The sequence below is a fragment of the Ursus americanus genome, chromosome 23 (assembly GCF_024610735.1).
Source record: "Ursus americanus isolate L20-20 chromosome 23, mUrsAme1.1.p, whole genome shotgun sequence".
NCBI classification, from domain to species: domain Eukaryota; kingdom Metazoa; phylum Chordata; class Mammalia; order Carnivora; family Ursidae; genus Ursus; species Ursus americanus.
This window is the reverse complement of record NC_142149.1, coordinates 13,183,539-13,203,565: the sequence shown is the minus strand read 5'-3', so window position 1 is coordinate 13,203,565 and position 20,027 is coordinate 13,183,539. Positions and strand designations below refer to the sequence as shown.

Here is a 20,027-nt window from a genome sequence, read left to right as displayed (position 1 = left end):
ACATCACCAGTAACAGGACAAATTGCTACCATAGGCCTCCTGACAATGATGCACAGAGCGTTAGTTCTGGAGGATTCCGGCCCAAAACTCACAAACGGAACCTAATGTTAAGAAAAGCGTTGGAGGTATTCAATCTGAGGGGGACATTTTACAAAGTAACCGACTCTTCGAAAATGTCAAGGCTATGAAAGGCAGGGTAAGACAATTTTTTCCAGACTGAAGAGGAATAAAAAGACACACAACAGACTGCCACCTGGGATTTGGGATTATCTTTTGTCATATAAGACTTTATCTGGGCAACTAGTAAGAGCCGAGAAAAGTCTATTGGTTCGGTAATAGTGTTGCACGAGAGTTAATTTTTTGATTTTGATAATCCTTCTGTGGTTATGTTGTCACATAAGTCCATTTTTAGGAAATACACACTTAAAGTATTATTTTTTTTCCTAAAGATTTCACTTATTTGTCAGAGAGAGAAACCACAATCAAGGGGAATGGCAGACAGAGGGAGAAGCAGGATCCCCGCCAAACAAGGAGCCTGATACGGGCCTCGATCCCATGACATGAGCCAAAGGCAGATGCTTAACTGACCGAGCCACCCAGGCATCCCAACACACTTAATGTATTTACTGGTAAAGGGACAGTGTGTCTGTAACTTACTCTCAAATATTTCGAGAAAAAAATTGATACCCAGAGAATGAGAAAGTGAATGCAGTAAAACGTTAACTTCCTTTTTTTCTTTTTTTAACATTAACATTTGAGGAACGTGGGTATAGGTCGTATGGTAATTCCTTGTACTGTTTGTTTGCGTATTTATTTATTTATAAAGGCTCCACGCCCAACGTGGGCTTACACTCATGACCCCCGGAACGCAGGGGAATGCAGTTAGTTAAGCCTCTGCCTTTGGCTCAGGTCATGATCCCAGGTCAGGTCGGGCTCCCTGCTCAGTGGGGAGCCTGCTTCTTCCTCTCCCACTCCCACTCCCCCTGCTTGTGCGCGCGCTCTCTCTCTCTCTGTCAAATAAATAAATAATAAATAAATAAATAAATAAATAAATAAATAAAATCTTTAAAAAACTAAATAAATAAACTCATGACCTTGAACTCAAGAGACTCTTGCTCTCCTGACAGAGCCAGTACAGGTGTCCTTCCTTGTACTATTCTTGCAATTTGTTGCTATGCCTGCAATTATGCACACCCCCCCCCCCGGGGAAAGTTACAGAATGTTAAAATATCTTCTGCCTCTGGACACAGAGGCCATGCTATCATCGCATATCATTCGTGGCACTGAGGGATAAACCTGTGAAAACTGGTGAAAAGGATGTTGAGTCATTACAATTTCTTACCTTCATTTCTGTTCTCTCTGCAAGGCCCATCCGTTTGCGTGGGTCTAAGTCAATTTGATTTGTACGCGATATGACTTCGTACATATTCCACATGTTGGGACGCTCACTGGGCTCCACGTGCCTTTCAAAAATAATGGTGGCTTACATGCGATGGAAGTTTAGCTTCTCCCTGAGTTCTAGAACTCGGCCGTCAGTCCAGGGCTGGTACGGAGGCCCCGCTAGTCAACGGAGACCGAAGACCACCCCCCCCCCCCCCCGCCCAGTCTTACCACCCTGATTCTTGGCGAGCTGCCTCGTGATCCAAGCTACTCAGGCTCTGGACAAGACACTCCTATTCTAGTCAGTAGGCAGGAAGGAGCAAAGAAGGGTGCCCCATGCCACCCCTTGAGGATGTTTTCTGGACATTCCACACCTCTTTGTTCAGGGCAACTTCTAGCTGCAAGAGAGGCTGCGAATCGCAGTCTGGGCAGGCATGTTCCACTCAAATTCAAGGAGGAGGAGAATGGATCTCGGGGTGCCTGAGAACCTGCATTCCAAAGCAAGAAGAAAGTAATCACTAAGGAAAATCTAACAATTCTGACTCAAGGGGTCGTCTAGGGCACCGCCTGGCGGCATAAAGGGTATTAGGTCTGGGGGTGGGCGGATGGGGACACGTAAGGGAAGACAGGAGATGCTTGGAAAGAGGAGCAGAAAATGGGAACAACCCTAAGGATGCTCTGAAAGTGGGATGAAGGACAGCTAAGACCTCTGGTTAGGAGCTGTGGTGTAAGGGAGTAAGACTCCGGCCGCACGGGGAGGAAGGGGGAGAAGGAAAACAGGAAAAGGGAAGGGGCAAGCGGCAAGCAAGAAAGGATGACAGGGGCCAACCAAGGGAGAGAGGTCAGGAGTAACAGGGGAGAAAGTTCAGCTGCTCTAGTCGGCCTGAGGCTGGCTCCTTGGTCTCTGGGGCTGTGGCCTCTGACCTGTCTGTACAGAGAGTTCCAGCAAGAACAGCTTTACTTGGTGCAGTGAACCACTATCTACTTCCAATGGTCATTTGTGGTGCTGGAGACTCCGGACTTCACATCAAGCCTTTATAGAACTAAATCAGGTGAGTGGACTTGGTACAAGGGTCAGGAAAAAAAAGATTAGACCGCACTGAAAAGAAATCCAACTGTGTGCAAGCAGGAATTTTAATAATGACTGAGAAATCAGCCCATGGCCCGGCTGCTGTCTTCTGGGACCCCAGGGCTGGCTGTTATGGGAGGGCCCATGGTTGTGGCTCCTTGGAGGTCAGCTGAGTACCCTGAAAGCTGGTCATAGGGCTTTTGGATCCATAAGTTTTGTTTTGTTTTTTTAAGGCCCCTTTAAAACAAAACAAAACAAAAAACTGTCTTACATCCAATATACATGTGCTTCCTTTCTTGTGAGAAGAATCACAAGGGATATTTACAGCCAAACCTGTGGGGCAATAAGAGGTGTTTAGGTAAAATTAGGTTCTTGAAGTTTCCGAGGGATTGGGCAAGTGCGTTCACAAGGCACTTCATTTATAGTAAATGTTTATGTTATAGCATCCTAGAGCTGAAAGGGGCCCTTTTCTTTGGGTATAAATATTTCTACAAAAGGCTGCAGGAAAAAAAAAAAGGCTGCAGAGATTGGAGATTGCTTTGTTTATAGAAATTTGCTCTGCCCCACTCATGAGAATTTCACGATCGTAGACACTTGCCTGTGCCAGTAATTTCAAAATCTAAAACTGGTGAATTTTTGCAAGGTTTGCAAAATATTTTGCAAGGCTGGAAGCAAAGTCCTTTGAAGAGTTTAGGTTGTGGTCAAGGGCCCGAGGACATCACTCTCCGGAGTCCCCCAAATGGTTCTTTAGAAAGGCAGAGGGAAACCAAGATACTAACCAAAGCAGTGACAGCACAGTGGGAAAGTTCTGGTGTCTCTGAGTCTAGACCCAAGCATTGTGATCAAATAAACTGCTTGGCCTGTTAAAAACACACTGAAGGCAACACATATTTGTTTCGCAACATATGAGAGGGCAGGTTGCCAAGTACTTGGTTATGAATGTGGAATCCATAAAAAAAAATCTCTGCACTTTGTCACTCTCTTCACACTGGATTAACCCTGTAGCATCAGAAATGGCAGAAGAAATTTACTTAGGACATCGGAACGCGGAGCTTGCTTTCTTTGCAGCGACTTTATGTAAAAATGGGAAGTCAGCTTCCAGGGAGCCTTTTGTAGATAACTGGCCTTAGATAAAAAGTGTGAGCAAACTTGAACCTTTCTCCTGAAGAGTTACCTGCTGGAGAGAAAGATTACAATTAACTAGAACAGAAAAAGCCTAAGGGTTGTTTTTTCCCTTAAAGTGAAGTTTGAGTTATAATTAAAACACACTGTGTTTTTTTTTTTAAAGACCTTAGGGGCCTATTTCTTTTCTTTCCAGTTGGTTCTCAGCCAAAACCTTCATGACTACTTTCTTTATTCTTTTTTGTTGTTGTTGTTGTTGGAGGAATTAGAAGAGTGGGATCCTTAATCATTGACCTAAAAATCAATTAGTCCAACACCCCAATTAAAAAAACTTTTTTAATTTATGTAAACACCACACCACATGTGGGGCTCGAACTCACAGCCCCGAGATCAAGAGTCACATGCTCCACTGACTGAGCCAGCCAGGCACCCCTCCAACACCCCAATTTGATGGGCAGAAAGGCCCAGGGAAATGAGTAATCAGCCCAAGGTCTCACAGCCTCTCAAGATCTAAGCCATCCCTCCCTGAGTCTATACTTTTCCCAGAACCTCCTAACACTTCTAGAGACCAGGCTTGCCAGGTAGGATTCATATCACACCTGTTCTTTCTTTCTTTCTTTCTTTCTTTCTTTCTTTCTTTCTTTCTTTCTTTCTTTTTCTTTCTTTCTCCTTCCTTCCTTCCTTCCTTCCTTCCTTCCTTCCTTCCTTCCTTCCTTCCTTCCTTTAAAGATTTTATTTATTTGAGACAGAGAGACAGAAAGTCCGTGAACATGAGTTGGGGGCAGAGGGAGGGGGAGAAGCAGGCTCCCCACTGAGCAGAGAGTCTGACATGGGGCTCGATCCCAGGACCCTAAGATCATGACCTGAGCCAAAGGCAGCTGCTTAACCCACCGAGCCCCCCAGGCGCCCCTGAACTGTCCATTTCTTGCCGGCTGAAGGACAGGCTCCAACTGAATAACCAACCACTGGAATATGGGACTTGGGCTTGTGACCCTCAATCCCGGTTGTAATAGGATCGAGGATGAGAATGTCCTCAGACCTCACCCTATTCGGGTGCCCTTTTCCTATCGAAGAAATCTTGGTTCCATCACAAGTGCCAAAAATAGGCCAGCAGGGTTTTTCTGGTTTGTTTCGTTTGTTTGCTCATTTGATATTAATTATTAACTGGAACAGGAGAGATGAAAGGCAGGAAGAAAATAACTGGGTATTTTCAAATTCCTTACTTTGAGCCCCTTGGGGGCTCGGTCACTTAAGTGTCTGCCTTCGGCTCACGTCATGATGCCAGTGTCCTGGGATGGAGTTTACATGGGGCTCCCTGCTCAGTGGGGAGGTGCTTCTCCCTCTGCCCCTCTCCCCACCATCGTGCGTGCTCTCTCCTAAAAATAAATTAAAAATCTTAAAAAAAAGAAAAGAAAATTAAACCTTTGAAAGTAGTAAGAGGTAACCTTGTTACAAACTTACTCTAATTGAGCTCTGGTTTGCGATGCCCATTACCCTCACAACCATCAGTGGGAAAGGCTTCTTCATCATTCCCATTTTACAGATGGGGAAACTACAGCCGAGAAAGGCAGAGGGCTTGCCCAGGATCATCTGATCATAGGAAATAGCGCTGCTGGAGCCTTGGTGTTTCTCTCTTCCCGGATGAGGGGACTCCAGGCATAATACAGTTTGTTCTTCTCCGACCTATCCTCAGAGGTATGGATTCTGCCTTCAAGTTGTCTTCTTCCTCTTCGACAGCTCTGTGGCCTTTATTTCCTTCCTGCTTGGCTGATCCAGGACCCCAGGAAGCCAGGCTTCCTGTCACGGTCAGTTCGAGGACGGCCTGCAGAAATGCACACTCAGCAGAGCGGCGCTCGCCACGGGAGAGGCTGCGAAAGGTCAGAGAACTCGGGGCGGACGCAGACCCACGGAGGAGCCCGTGCACGTTCACACAAACACGCCGAACGTCCCTGCCGGGCGGAGGGAAGGAAAGGTGGTGGATGCAAGACTGAAAAGCAAAAACAACATGGGTGAGCCTGGAGGACATGACCGTAAGTGAAAGGAGCCAGACACAGAAAGATGGATACTGCGTGACCTCCTTTAAATATGGAATCTAAAAAAAGTCAAACTTCTAGAACCAGAGTGGAATGGTCGTTGCCAGGGACTGCAGCCAGGGTGGGGGGAAGCGGGGAGATATTTGTCAAAGGACCTAAACTTTCCTCAGTTTCCTAAGATGACTAGATCTGGGGGTCTGCTGTATGGTGTGGCTAGAGTTACTAAGACTCGGGTGTAGACTTGAAATTTGCTAACAGAGTGGATCTTAAGTGTCCTCACCACCACCATCCCTCCAAAAAAAGGTAACTAAGTAAGGTGGTGGGTGTATTAATTAACTTAATTATGATATTCCTTTCATAACGTATACATATTTTAAATCGTCGCAGTGGACACTTTAAAAAAATCACCTTGTACAACGTTAAAAGAAAAAGCAACTTGATTGGTAGGTTTAGGGATGCCAATAACTTTATTTTTATTTACTTATTTATTATTTTTTAAGATTTTATTTACTTATTTATTTATTTTTTAAAAACTTCTATATTTTTTTGAAAGATTTTATTTATTTATCAGAGAGTGAGCGAGGGAGAGAGAGCACAAGCAGGGGGAGCAGCAGTCAAGGAACCTGATGCAGGACTTGATCCCAGGACCCTGGGATCATGACCTGAGCTGAAGGCAGACGCTTAAGTGACAGAGCCACCCAGGCGTCCCTAAGATTTTATTTTTAAGTAATCTCTACACCCAACGTGGGGCTCAAATTTGTGACCCTGAGATCAAGCGTTGCATGCTCTTCTGAGTGAGCCAGCAGGGTTGCCAGAAACGTTAGAAGTCTATTTATTTCCTTTTAGAAAGAATGTTCTGCCTTTATTCCAAAGGAAAAATACAGTCTTTTGCTTGTTTGTTAAGTATGTCCCCTGAGTTTTACATTTTTTTAAATTTTAAAATTGTGATAAAATTCACATAAGATTAACCATTTTTAAATATTTATTTATTTATCTATTTATTTGTTTATAAGATGTATTTATTTATTTTAGAGAGAGAGAGAGCACACAAACAGGGGGACAGGCAGAGGGAGGGAGAGAATCTCCAGCAGACCCCGGGCTGAGAGCAGATCCTGACATGAGGTTTAATCCCAGACCCAGAGATCATGACCCAAGCCAAAACCAAGAGTTGGCCATTTAACCCAGTGAGCCCCCCAGGTGCCCCAAACATTTCGTTAAAAGATTTTATTTTTTTTAACTTTAAAAAAAAAGATTTTATTTATTTATTTTTAATTTTTTTACAGATTTAGTTATTTGCGAGAGAGACAGAGATAGCGAGAGAGAGAGCGAGCGCACAAGCAGGATGAGAGGCAGAGGGAGAGGGAGAAGACGACTCCCTGTGGAGAGGGAGCCCGATGCTATGTGGGGCTCGATCCCAGGACCCTGGGATCATGACCTGAGCCGAAGGCAGACGCTTCACCGACTGAGCCACCCAGGTGCCCCTAAGGATTTTATTTTTAAATGATCTCTACACCCACTATGGGGCTTGAATTTACAACGCCAAGATCAAGAGTTGCACGTTCCACTTACTGAGCCACCTTACAGGTTTTATTCAACTTTTGGCAATTGTAAATAAGGCTGCTATGAACGCTCTTGCATATGTCTTTTGATACACAAGTTCACTTATTTCTGTTGGGCGTATTCCTGAAGCGAGATTGCCGGGTTATAGGGCATGGGCAAATTCAGTAGATACTGCCCGTTTTTCAGAGTGGTCATACCAATTTAAACTCCCACCCGACTCTGTTTGAGATTCTGTCCCACGTTCTCACTGCTATCTGCACTGTCAGTCTTTCAGATTTTAGTCGTACTGCTGGGTGTGTGGTGATGTCTCATTATGATTTTCATTTATATGTCCCTGGCTAGAGTGAGGTTGAACGCCTTTTTTTTTTTTTTTTTAAGATTTTATTTCTTTGAGATAGAGAATGAGCAAGGTGAGGAGCAGAGGGAGAGGGGAAAGCAGACTCTGGGCTGAGTGTGGAGGTGCTCCAACCAGCTTTTTTTTAAAGTTTATTTATTTTTAGTAATTTCTATACCCTATGTGGGATTTGAACTCACGACCCCAATATTAAGAGTCTCATGCTCTTCCAACCTGGAAGCCATTGGTTGAACACTTTTAAACATGTTTATTGGTCACTTGGATATCCTTTCTGGTGACCTGCCTGTTGAAGTCTTTTATTTACTTTTCTTTTGGGTTTGTGGTTTTTTTTTTTTTTAATTGATCTATGGTTGTTTATATATTCTGGATATGAGCCCTTTTTTATATGTGTTGCAAGTATCTCTTTCCACTTGTGCCTTGCCTCTGTGCTTTTTTAATGATATCTTTATTTTTTTATTTTTTATTTTTTTAAAAGATTTTATTTATTTATTTGACAGAGGGAGAGAGACAGCCAGTGAGAGAGGGAACACAAGCAGGGGGAGTGGGAGAGGAAGAAGCAGGCTCCCAGCGGAGGAGGGGGCCGGATGTGGGGCTTGATCCCAGGACCCTGGGATCACGCCCTGAGCCAAAGGCAGACGCTCAATGACTGAGCCACCCAGGCACCCCTTTAATGATATCTTCAAATGTACATAAATTTTAAGGGCACCTGGGTGGCTTAGTCGTTAAGCATCTGCCTTCGGCTCAGGTCATGATCCCAGCCCCACATCAAGTCCCCTGCTTCCTGGGGAGCCTGCTTTTCCCTCTCACTCTACCCTGCACCCCCCACTCATGCTCTCTCACAAATAAATAAATAAAATCTTAAATATATATATTAAAATGTACATAAATTCTTAATTTTAATGTAGTTAAATTTAGTGTTTTCCTTTTGGTTAGTGTTTTTTTGTGTCCTGTTTAAGAAGTCCTTCTTACCCTTGAGTTGTAAGAGAGTTTTGGGGATTATCTTTTTTTTTTTTTTAAGATTTTATTTATTTATTTGACAGAGAGAGACACACCGAGAGAGGGAACACAAGCATGGGGGGTGGGAGAGGGAGAAGCAGGCTCCCCGCTGAGCAGGGAGCCTGATGTGGGGCTTGATCCCAGGACCTTGGGCTTAACGGCTGAGCCACCCGGGCGCCCCTTGGGATTATCTTCTGGTTCTGAATTATCTCATATGGTAGCCACTTGTGGCTATTGAAATGAGACTTACTTGAAATGAAATAAAATGAAAAAAAAAATCAGTCTCTTGGTTCTCTAACAACCTGCCCTATTGAACTTCTTGGTGGAGCTGGTGCCCTTCTAACCAGCACGTTGCTTATGGCCTGGTAAATCGTGGGTCTTGTGAGCCTTTCTGGGAAACACAACAAACCTCTGGTGAGTCTTGCTGTTCAGTGTTCCTGCCGCCCGAAATCTTTTGATTCACTTCACCTTCTAACATGGCAATTCTGGATCCTTAACGGAACATTACATCCTCTCTCAAGTCAACAGACTCCTCTTTATCCAATTTTATATTCTGGCTCCTTTGACCAAGCACTCTCGGAATGCAGTCCCTGGCTGCTGCCAGTGTCACTGGTGAGGTCTTGCCCCCCTTTTGTGGGTATGGCCCCTTCGCATGTCTCTGGCCAGCATAGGCTGTGTTCAGCTGGTTACAGGCAAAGCGGCCGAGCGGCGGCGATTCTCAGGGGGCGGTGCTGTTCGCAGGGTGGGGTTCCAGCAAGTAGGAGCGCTAGCTCTTCCTGGGAGGTGTGGGGATGACGGGCCACTTCGGCAGGATCAGAACGTTCACACGAGTCTAGAGAGTCAAAATCTTCAGAGCCATCGTCTGTCGGTCTCTATCCCCTCTCGAGTCCTGACATAACAGACTTGGCCTTCGTTGGGTGTTTAACGATCTCTGGCTTGGTCCTTAGCTTTCTCTGCCTCGCCCCGGCAGTGAGAATTTCTTACATGCAGCCGAGGGGGCTGGTTTTCACACCTGGCTTTGCACTGCCTGTTACCCTCCACCGTTCATTGTTTTCTTGTAGAACATTCACGATGCTTATCAGTCAGCATCCAAATCTGTGTTCTCTGTAGCAGCTATCTCCTCCAAAGTCCCAAGGGCCTGATTGACACCTGCTAGGGCTTTCGCTTCACCTGGACACACTTCTCCTCACGTACCAATAGGAAGGCCGTGAGCAACAGAACCAGCATCTTGTGCCAAGGGCTGTCTTGAGACCCACCGACTTCACACCAGTGATGGGGACCTCCTCACTAGCCTGTTCCAAATCCGTCTTGTCGCCTGCTCTCGCAAACTACTGGCGTCAGCTGTCATGGGTTACATTCTCCGGAGGCAGAGCCAGAGACAGAGTGTGGGGTGCGAGATGTTCATAGGTATCGATACTTGTGGAAGGAAGGGGAGGCAGCAAGACCAGGCAGAGGAAGCAGGCAGAAGAGTGATGCCAGCCCAACAAAGCTTCAGTCGCTAATGTGGCAGCATTGCCTTCAGTGCCAAGGGCTTTGGCGTGTCCCACATGAGGTCGTAATGGCGCTTTTATGTGCCTGTCTCCTTCGGTCACTGGATGTGTGCTGCTCTGGGGCCCGGGTGCCCTCAGGCAAGCGGCCGTGCAGCTGAGGCAGGTCCTGAAGGAGCTGGAAGCTGGAGGCTGTGTGTGGACCACATCTGAGCAGAAAGTTCCTTCCTGAGGGCATCTAGGTGACATTTCCATGGCTGCCACACATCATGTACTCCAATTTATTAAGACTTTCCTTTATTTCTTTCAACAATGGTTGGTTTTTCACAGAGGTCTGGCATATGTTTCATTAGATCTATTCCTATGTATGCAGTATAATTTGACACTGTGGTATCTTTTTATTTTATTTTTAAAAATTTTATTTATTGATTTATTTGAGAGAGAGAGCACGCATGTGCAAGAGGGAGCATGTGGGGGGCGGGTAGGGACAGAGGGAGTGGGAGAAGCAGGCTCCCCACTGAGTAGGGAGCCCGATGCAGGGCTCAATCCCAGGACCCCAGGATCATGACCTGAGCTGAAGGCAGACACTTCACGGACTGAGCCCCCCAGGTGCCTCCTGTGATATCTTTTTAAGCTTTATATGGTTCACCGGATTATTGCTTTAAATAGTATATGCTATTATGTAGAAATACATTTTAATATTGATATTAGCAACCTTCCTAAACTCACTTATTAATTCTGATTATGTATTTGTGGGTTTTCTGCATACATAATCAGGTCATCTTGTGAAAAAAGATAGTTCTTCCTTTTCAGAGTTACACTATTTACTTTTTTCTTGTACTACTTACTGCACTGGCTTGGTCCTTCATGATGATGCTGGACAGGAGTGCTCAAAGCAGGGACGCCTGGCTGGCTCAGTCAGTGCAGCGTGTCACTCTTGATCTCGGGGTTGTGAGTTCAAGTGCCACGTTTCGTGTAGAGCATACTTAAAAAAAATTGGGGGCTCCTGGGTGGCTCAGTCAGTTAAGCGACTGTCTTTGGCTCAGGTCATGATCCCAGGGTCCTGGGATGGAGCCCCGTGTCTGGCTCCCTGCTCAGTGGGGAGCCTGCTTCTCCCTCTGCCTGCTGCTCCCCCTGCTCGTGCTCTCTCTCTCCCCCCGCCTCTCTGTCAAATAAATAAATAAAATCTAAAAAAAAATCTATTTTTACATCTATTAAGGTGATCATAAAATTCTTCCCTTTTAGTCCAGTAATATGGTGAATTACACTGGACGATTTTGGACATGGTAAGCCAACTAACATTCCTACAATACACCCACGTTGACTAGCCGGTATTATCTTTATATATTGCTGGATTCGCTTTGCTGATTGTTCGGGAGTTTTGCATCAAAGTTTATGCGTGAGATTAGCCTATTTTCCTTTTTTTTTTTTTTTTGGTCTTTTTTGGTCTTTTTTAGTTTTTGGTATCAAGGTTTTGTTGGCCTCAGAATGAGTTAAGGATTATTTTCTTTTCTTTTCCTATTCTCTGAAGGAGTTTGTCTAAGATTGGTGCCATTTCTTTCTTTCCTTTTTTTTTTTAAGATTTTTTTTTTTTTTAATTTAAAAGTCATCTCTGTACCCAATGTGGGGCTCAAACTCACAACCCTGAGATCAAGTGTCACATCCTCTACGGACTGACTGAGCCAGCCAGGCGCCCCTGAAGATTTTAAATTATAGGCTTAATTTTAAACAGTAGATATAGGACTATTCAGCTTTTATGTGTCTTACTGTGCCAGTTTGGTAAACTGTGTTTTTAAGTAATTTGTCCATTTTAATCAAATTTTTAGACTTATTGGCATAAAGCTGCTCAGTATTGTCTCATTATCTTTTTAATGATTAAAAAATCTGTGGAAAAGTTCCTTTTTAAATTTCTTGGCATTATTTGTGCTTTTTAAAATTAGTCTCACCAGGGGTTTATTACTTTTATTAGTCTTCCCAAAGAATTAACTTTTGACTATGTTTCCATTTATTTGCACTTTCATTGTGTCTAATTAGCTGTTTTTTCTAATTTCTCACAAAAAATCCTGCTTATTCTTGTCTTACTATTACATGCATTAAAAAAATATAACTTTCCACGTTAGCATAGCTTTCACTACATCTTTAGGATGTAGTATTTTAAAAACCTTTCAGTTTAAGATACTTTCTAATTCCCACTGTGATTTTTTAAAAATCTACAAGTTACTCAGGAGCATACAGTTTTCAAACATGTAGGGTTTTTTTTTTTTTACTTACCTTTTTTCTTCTCATTTTCTAGCTTAATTGCATCATTGTCTGAGAATGTACTCTGTATAATTTAGAGCATTTGAAATTTGTTGAGACTTGCTATATTGCCTGGCATTTTCATAAACATTCCATGTTCACTTAAAAAGGATTTGCGATCTGCAGTTGCGAGTACAGTATTCTATATATATCTGTTAGGTGAAGTTTGCTTACCCAGTTGTCCAAATCTATTTCTTACTACTTCTGATCTCTGTGTTCTAACAGTTGCTTATACACCGATCTTCTGCTAGAATTGTAGCTTTGTCTCTATTTTCCTGCAATTCTGTCCATGCTTTTGCTTTATATATTTTGAGGATACGTGTATTGGGCTCACAGAAATTTACAATTGGTATATATTTTCTTGGTGAATTAACCATATCACCATTATGAGTTGTCCCTCAGAAAGATTTCTAGTAATGCTTTTTTAAAAAATTTTTTATTTTTAAAGATTTTACTTATTTATTTGACAGAGAGAGGCAGCGAGAGAGGGAACACAAGCAGGGGGAGTGGGAGAGGGAGAAGCAGGCTTCCCGCTAAGCAGGGAGCCTGATGCGGGGCTGGATCCCAGAACGCTGGGATCGTGACCTGAGCCGAAGGCAGACACTTAACGACTGAGCCACCAAGGAGTCCCTCTAGTAATGCTTTCTTTCCATAAAGCCTACTTTCCTTTGGTTAGTTTTTGCATGGTTTGTCTTTTTAAATTTGTTTTTATTTTATTTATTTATTTAAAAAGATTCTATTTATTTATTTGAGAGAGAAAGAGAGAACAAGCTGGTGGAGGGGAGAGGCAGAAGCAGACTCCCCGCTGAGCAGGGAGCCCGATGTGGGGCTTGATTCCAGGACCCTGGGATCATGACCTGAGCCGAAGGCAGCAGTTTAACAGACTGAGCCACCCAGGTGCCCCTTAAATTTGTTTTTATTTAGAAAGAAATCATCATGCAGACTCTCGGCTGAGTGCAGAGCCTGACACACAGGACTCAAACCCAGGACCTTGAGATCATGACTTGAGCTGAAGTCAAGTCAGCTGCTGAATCAAATGAGCCTCCCAGGGCACCCTGGATTTACTATTTATTTTTTTACTCCAAATCACCTCTCACTTCTCTCTCTCCATATTTATTTGTAAAGATTTATTTATTTTAGAGAAAGGAGGGAGGGGCAGAGGGAGAGGGAGTCTTAAGCAGACTCTGTGGTGCGTGTGGAGCCCAGCTTGCGGCTTGATCTCCCAACCCTGAGACCATGACCTGAGCTGAAATCTAGAATTGGATGCTTAATAGACTGAGCCACCCAGGGACCCCTCCCACATCTCTATTTTAAGTGACAGACATCCTAGTTGAGCACTCACTGGTCAAATCAAAAGACAGTAAACTATTTTTTTTAAATGAAGTTTTTAATTTTAATTTCAGTATAATTAACATGCAATGTTATATTAGTTCCGGGTGTACAATATAGTGATTCAACAATCCTATACGTCATTCAGTGCTCATCACGTTAAATGTGCTCTTAATCCGCATCACCTTATTTCCCACATCCCCCCCACTCTGGTAACCGTCAGCGTGTTCTCTATAGTTCCATCTCTTCTTTATACATTTATCTATTGGCGGACACTTGGGCTGCTTCATCATTTGACTGTGGTAAATGACGCTGCAATAAACATGTCCCTTTGAATTAGTGTTCTTGTAATTTTTGAGTAAATACCCAGTAGTGCAATTTTTTTGAGGAACTTCAATACTGTTTTCCACAGTGGCTGCACCAGTTTGCATTCCCACCAACAGTGCACGAGGGTTCCTTTTTCTCCATATCCTCCCCAGCACTTGTTGTTTCTGGTGTCTTATTTTTTTTTTTAATTTTATTTTAGTCATTCACAGGTGTGAGGTAGTATCTTACTGCGGTCTGATCGGCATTTTCCTGATGATGAGTGATGTTGAGCACCTTCTCATGTCTCTTGGCCACCTCTGTGTCTTCTTTGGAGAAACATCTGTTCCTATCTTCTGCCCATTTGTCTTTTAAGATTTATTTATTAGAGAGAGAGAGAGTGGGAGGAGGGGTAGAAGGAGAGGGAGAGGGGAAGAACCTCAAGCAGACTTTCTGCAAAGCTTGGAGCCCAATGTGGGAACTTGATCCCACAATCCTGAGACCATGACCTGAGCCCAAATCAAGAGTCAGGTGCTTAACCGACCAAGCCACCCAGGGGCCCCACTTCTGCCCGTTTTTAAATTGAATGTTTTAAATTGAATGTTGTGTTTTTTTGGTATTGAGTTGTATCAGTTCTTTATAAGGTTTAGATACTATCCCTATACTGGATATGTCATTTGCAAATATTTTCTCCTCTTCAGTAGGTTGTCTTTTAGCTTTGTTGATTGTTTCCTTTGCTGTGCAGAAGATTTTAATTTTGATATCATCCCAATAGTTTATTTTTGCTTTTATTTCCCTTGCATCAGGAGACATATCAGAAAAATGTTGCTATGGCTGATGTCAGAGAGATTCCTGCTTGTGCTCTTTTCTAGGACTTTCAAAGTTTCAGAATAGGTAGGAAATTCTTGCTAGATTAGGTGGGAAGAGAAAGAAGGAAATTCATGAAAGAGAAAGGAGAGGGGGAGGATGAAGGAAGACTTGGGTGGTATAGAGATGGAGGAGGTGGAAAAGTAGGAGGAAGAAAAGGAGAAGAAAAAAGTGAAAACAGGGAACAACATGAAAGGGAACTCTTTGTGGTTTTACCAAAGCCTTATAGCCATTCTCCCGCGACCCACCGTTTCTGCTTCTTTAGCAAAACAAGCTAAAATGTCTTTCCTATTGTCCTTTCTTTTTCTTTTAAAGATTTTTTATTTATTTATTCGACAGAGATAGAGACAGCCAGCGAGAGAGGGAACACAAGCAGGGGGAGTGGGAGAGGAAGAAGCAGGCTCATAGCGGAGGAGCCTGATGTGGGGCTCGATCCTATAACGCCGGGATCACGCCCTGAGCTGAAGGCAGATGCTTAACTGCTGTGCCACCCAGGCGCCCCCCCTATTGTCCTTTCTTTGTCAACCATTCACTAATTTTCATGATTGGTTGTGGAAAAGGGAATTCATTCACCCAACAAGTAGTTATTAAGTACTTACTGTATGCTAAGTCTTGTTGTGGGCACTAAGGATAAACATACAAATGAACAAAACATAGGTAAATCCTTGCCTTCATTGAACTTGCACACGAGCGGGCTATAGGAACTGCGGTGTAGACATTAAGATGCTAGATGTTACAGCAAATAGAGAACAACTTGTCAGTGGATTACTGTCATAAAGGTCTATTGTCTGTTCAGCTTAGTGTTGGATGCATTTTTTTTTTTTTTTTAGGGAGTGCGAGAGTGTGAGTAAGCAAGGAAGGGGTAGGGGCAGAGGGAGAGGGATAGGGAGAATCTTTTTATTTTATTTATTTTTATAAGATTTTATTTATTTGAGAGAGAGAAATAGAGACAGTGAGCGAGTGGGGGAAGGGGCAGAGGGAGAAGCAGACACCCTGCTCATATCCCTGAACCCTGGAATCATGACCTGAGCTGAAGGCAGATGCTTAACCAACTGAGCCACCCAGGTGCCCCCTTTTTATATTATTTTAAAAAATATTTTATTTATTTGACAGAGAGAGCGCACACACAAGAAGACAGAGCGGCAGGCAAAGGAGGAGGGAGAAGTAGACTCCCCGCTGAGCATGGAGCCCAACACGGGGCTGGATCCCAGGACCCTGAGATCATGACCTGAGTTGAAACCAAGCGTCGGACGCTTACCCGACTGAGGCACCCAGGTGCCCCATGATGCATGTGCGTTTGATCAGGCAGATTTCCACAGTCATACTTTTGCTCTGATTCCATCTGTAAGAAGTCGTCGCAGGGCTGCAGCCAGCTTCAAGGACACGGCTGGGGAATGTGGTTCTCAGCAGCAGACAGATGTCTTTGGTGATCAGCAAGCTGAGTCCTCACATGGAGAGAGATAGACAAGAAACTGAATAACTAAGCAAATTACCTATCATGTTAGAAGGTGATAAATGCCGTGGAAGAAAAGCAGGGAAAGAAATACAGAGTCTGTGTTTGAGGAATATTGAAATTTGCAGTAGGACGGTAAGAAGCAGACTCCCTGGAGGGAGCAAGGCCTTGAAGCAGGTGAGGGAATAGGCCATGTGCATGTATTACTGAAGGAGGGAACACTCAAAAAGGAGGCCATCAAGGCTAAGGCGGAACAGGGTGAGAGAGGTGGGGGGATTAGGTCAAGGAAAGGAGAGGAGGCCAACTGTGTGGGACTGGGGCTTCTCTTCTGAATGAGAGGAGTGGAAATCAGAGGGTCACGTGCACAAGAGAGACGATCTGATTTGCATTTTATCCAGACCAGGTGTGGCAGCTACCCTGAGAAGGCACTGGAAGGCGGGAAGGGGGAGAAGACGACAGTGGTGTGGACCAGAGTGGCCGTGATGGTAGTGATGAGAAACGATAGGATTCAGGATACATTTTAAAGGCAAAGCAGGATTTGCAGATGGATTGAAGGTGGAGTTTGAGAGAAAGACAGGAGGGACTGTGGTCTGAGTAACTTCAAGGATAGAGTTGCCAAGAATGGAGCCGGGGAAGACCGTGGAGGAGCAAATTTGTAGCTGAAGAAGACAGATCGAAGGACAGAGTCTTGGGGTTGAAAAGAAGGATTGGCCAGGAGGGATGGCGGGGGGAAGGGGTCAGGGAGTGGTTGGGGACTTACATGAGGCAGTGTGTTTATGGAGCGCCATTATTATTGGCGAAGGAGCCTGTCCCCCCCTCCCCAATTCCATTCCCAATGGCCCATCTCTAGCTGTGTATGGTCACAGTGGCCTTAAGAGATGGAAGGCACGGCCCTCGGCCCCTCATTCCATGCTCGGGCACTTTCACCACCACCACCCTGCTCTGATAAATGTCTGCTCGTTCAAGGGCACCTGGCTGGCTCAGTTAGTAGAGCATGTGACTCGGTCTTGGGGTCGTAAGTTCGAGCCCCATTCTGGGGGCAGAGATTACTTAAAAAAAAAAAAAAGAAAAAGAAAATCTTAAAGAAAAAATGTGTGGTCCTGCCTTCAACAGATACTTTGCCGAGTGTCTCTGTCTGTGCCAGGCCCTAGTCTTGGCACTGAGGGGACAAGCCAGATAGGCCTGTGTCCTTGTGTAGCTTACGCACTAATGGGGTGGGGCCCATAATAGACAGACATGATCATTTCTAATGCAAGGTAAGAGAATAGTGAGTAACCTCTTTTGGTTAAGAGGATCGGGTACGTTCTCTTGGAGGAGGTGACATTTGAGCTGAGAGCCGCAAAGGTGATGCTCATCAGAGGTGGGGCAACCAGGTTCTCACTGTAGGGAAGTTCGGGGTGCTGTAGGGCAAGACAAGGCCAGCGTGCGGGTCATGGCGAGGGAGAAGGCAGCTCGTCCTGCCTCACACAAGAGCTTGTAGGCCATAGTGAGGAATTTGGATTTTCCTCCAGTTGTGAACGGGCCACCACTGATGGGGTTAAGCAGAGGACTCAGGCATGAACATTTCAAGCATGTCACAGGGCTGGTCAGATGGAGAATGGACTGCAGGGGGCAGAGTGGAAGCAGGGAGAAGAGTGAGGAGGCCATTTAGCTCAGGCAACAGGTGGTGTCTCGGACAAGGTTGAACCAGGATGCACACTGGAGCAGATGAATGCGCTGGCGGTCACAGATAAAGTGTGCCACTTCTCCGAAACAAGGCCTATGCAAGGCAATGAAAGGTACCTACTAAGGAAGCCTTTGGGAGGCATAGTTCTTGGCTGCTCCCTCCTGCCCCCATTAACTCAGACCACACACCTAAAGTGCCATGAAAACACAAAGCAACCAGTAAATAAGTACATAGGAGTGTCTAACCATGTGCACAAGGGGAACTAGAAAAGGAACAATTAGGGTACTCTGTGAAAAGAAGACTTTGGTGCCTTCTTTAGATGGGAGGGGCAGCCCACTTTTCAGAGGACAGCAGCAGAAGGTCCTGAGTCCCCTCCCTCTGGTCCACACGTCCGGCGTGGCTGCCTGTGCTGGAACAGCTAAGAACCTGGCTCCAGGCTTCAGTTTCCCAAGCTCGGAGAAGCGGGTGACTCAGGGGAGGTCCCTCCCCAGCACGCCCCGTTCTGTGCCGGCTGGGAGTGACTCATTACCTTGTTCCCTCCCTCATGGCTGACCCCGGGCCAATCCCTTAATGAGTCTACACCTCACTCTACTCATCTGGCCGGGACAATTGCCTGGTGGAGGGTTTTTTTTTGCCTTTTTTTTTTTTTTTTGCTCCCTGGGGGCAGGGCTCGTGTCAGCAACTATCCAGGTTCCAGGAGAGAAAGGCGGTGAGAGAGAAGTTGTCGTAGGGTCTGGGGCGGGGAGCAAAGCCCAAGGATAGACCCCAGGCCCTAGGCACCCGAAGAGTGGGGCTTAATACCCGGGCATTCTTTTAATTTCAGAACCTTTCAACATTTAGTACCGAACACAATTTCGCAAGCATTGATGTCCTAGAGGATTTTCCCTTGGACACCTCTTTGTAAAAAAAAGCAACCAGAGCAGGCTCCCAAAGTCTGCAAAGCAGAGTACCAGAGTCCCTGGGAAGGGAGAGAGCTGGGGCAGACCAAGCGGCTTCGGGGGGCATGGGACCACCGCGCAAGGGTGCGGGAGAGTACTCTGCTTGCTCCGCTCAGCCGAAAAGCCCGCGGCGGGTACCGGGGAGAGCTCCGCGCCTTGCAAACAGCCCGCAGGCGGGGGCAGAGGCCCGGGAGGCGTGCGTGGGCTGCGGAGTTGCCCGCCCCGCGTGGTCTCTGGGCCCCCTACTTAACAGCGCACCCCGTCGCAGATGGGCGACTCCGGGTGTCCCCCCCCCCCAAATCCCAGGCGGGAGTGGCGCGGGTAAATCCTCCCCTTGCCCAGCCTGTAGGGCTCGCCTCCCCGCTGGGATCCGGCAGGTGGACCCAGGTGGGTGCACCTTCCTCCCAGCCCCGGACCCTCTCCTCTTGCTGACTCTGTCTCAGAGCCCTGGCGCGCCTCCTGTCCGTGTCGGATCCCGCAGCCTGAGCCCCCCGAATTACCTGCCCCGGGAAGTCACAGTCCGCATTCTGCCTGGAATGCGAAAGGGTGGACTCGGCAGTGCCCAATGCCACATTCCTAGGGGAGGGGTCCCCACCTAGAGGGTCGCGGATCACGTTACCGGTCGAGGGGAGGAGACAGCAGGAGGGAGATCAAATGGATAAAAGTTGCATTTAGCTTGTTACTTCTCCCCCAACCCCCAAACGCGCGTTGACGCCGGTTGACTCGGGGACAGTGTCCGCCCAGGTCCTGGAGCCCGACGGCCCCGGAACGCTTTGCCAGGATAGAGGCACCTTTCCGCCCGCGGATGCGGGAGTGAGAGTGCCGACGGGTCTGCGGTGCTGCCGGGCTCCCGGGCCCTGCAGGCGACCCCCGGCTGCCCCGGGGCAGGGAGCCGGCCGCAGAAGCCCGCCGCCGGGCACCGAGGGTGTAGAGCAGTAACAGACGCATAAATGCGCATAAATAAATCAATGAGCAGCTCTCTGCTGCCAGCAGCAGGGAAACCTCGGGCTGATTAAATGCAGACGTGGGGTGTCTGCCAGGGCAGGAGGGCGGCGGGGCAAAGGGAACAGTCGCGGAGGCGAGGGGTGGGGGGAAAGGGAACCCAGGGGCAGGAGCCAAGAGGAAAACCCAAAGCCACCTTTTTAAAATGGGGGTGAATTTTAAATGCAAA

General features: G+C 46.0%; 2 long non-coding RNA genes across 2 annotated transcripts; one reads left to right on the top strand and one right to left on the bottom strand.

The window, feature by feature from the left end:
- Nucleotides 1-2,326: 2,326 nt before the first annotated feature.
- LOC148107930 (uncharacterized) lies at nucleotides 2,327-17,329 on the top strand. Its single transcript, XR_015721259.1, has 3 exons — nucleotides 2,327-2,432; nucleotides 5,309-5,601; nucleotides 15,913-17,329. It is a non-coding gene; the product is annotated as an uncharacterized LOC148107930 (long non-coding RNA).
- On the bottom strand, nucleotides 13,687-19,817 carry LOC123803134 (uncharacterized). The gene is made up of 3 exons (XR_006782762.2): nucleotides 19,357-19,817; nucleotides 16,058-16,244; nucleotides 13,687-14,909 (listed from the first exon to the last, which is right to left on the bottom strand). It is a non-coding gene; the product is annotated as an uncharacterized LOC123803134 (long non-coding RNA).
- Between the last annotated feature and the right edge of the window lie 210 nt (nucleotides 19,818-20,027).